The sequence below is a fragment of the Bos taurus genome, chromosome 27 (assembly GCF_002263795.3).
Source record: "Bos taurus isolate L1 Dominette 01449 registration number 42190680 breed Hereford chromosome 27, ARS-UCD2.0, whole genome shotgun sequence".
NCBI lineage: Eukaryota > Metazoa > Chordata > Mammalia > Artiodactyla > Bovidae > Bos > Bos taurus.
In genome coordinates, this window is record NC_037354.1 from 4,314,353 (window position 1) to 4,315,779 (window position 1,427).

Here is a 1,427-nt window from a genome sequence, read left to right on the forward strand (position 1 = left end):
TGAATACTATATTTGAAAGTCAGTTGGATAAAAATTACAAGACCCAGCTATATATTTCCTTTTAACTTTGTCAAAAAACAAGTATGTTAAAAGTAAAAGAACTTTAAATTATACTTTGAAAATATGAGTTTATTCAAAGCTGGAGTAACTATGTTAAAATATAGTTACAAACAAAAATATTTTTCAAAGCAAAACATTTTGACACACATAATAAATAGGTCACATCATCAAGAAGAGAAACCAACCCTTAGTAATAGCATGGAATGGTCTCAATATTTGTGTCACCCAAAATTCATATACTGAAATCCTAATCTTCAAAGGTGATGGTTTGGGGGAGGCTCTTAAGTCAGTTGAGTTAATGTGTCAATTCTCCCTTAATTGATCTATACATTAATTCAATCCTAATCTAAGTTTTTGTATAAGTAGAAAAATCTAAAATTTTATAAAACTTAACAAAATTATTATGAAAATTCAAAGGACTCCAAACACAAACTATCTTGAAAAAAGAAATTTAGAGTCATAATTCTATCTGATTTCAATATTTATTTTAAAGTCTCAGTAATCCTAACAGTGAGGTATCAGTTTAATGACAGTAGGTAAGCAAAATATAACATTGAATCCAGAGACTGACCGACAGATATACGGACAACTAGTTTCTGACAAAGTTTAAAAGGAATTGAGTAGATAAAGGATAGTTTCTGCCATAAACATTGCTGGCACAATTGAATATATATATATTTGATCCATACCATGAAAAGTATGGATTTATTGTTTGATCCATACCATGAAAAGTATTATTTGATCCATACCATGCCTCAGTTACAAAAATTAACTCTTAACACATCACAAACCTAAATATAGACCATAAGACTGTAAAAACTCTACAGAAAAAAAATAGCCACATGTTTTATGACCTTGAGTTAAAGAAAGGTGTCTTATGTTTTTGTTTTTTTTACTTGCTAAGTCATGTCCAACTCTTTGAGACCCCATGTGCTGCAGCATGCCAGGCTTCCCTGTCGTCCACTATCTTCCAGGATTTGCTTAAACTCATGTCCATGGAGTTGTTAATGATATAGTACACATAATAGCACTATTCATATGATAACACATACATAAAATATATTTCATTAAAAGTGCATAATTCTACACTTCAAAAGTAAGGGACTTGTACCCAATACATACAAAGTGCTCTTGCAAAATAATAAACTAAAATCAAACCACCTAATAAAAGATGGCCAAACAATTTTAAATTGTTTAAATGTTTAAATATTTCATCAAAGATATATAGATGGCAAATACATAGTAAGAAAAAATTCAGAATCATTAACCAACTTAGAATGACTGAAATAAAAAAAGAGAAAAATTAAAAAGCTGATCACAAAAATGTTTGCCCTTGAGCATGAACTGAAACTCAAATACAATGCTAG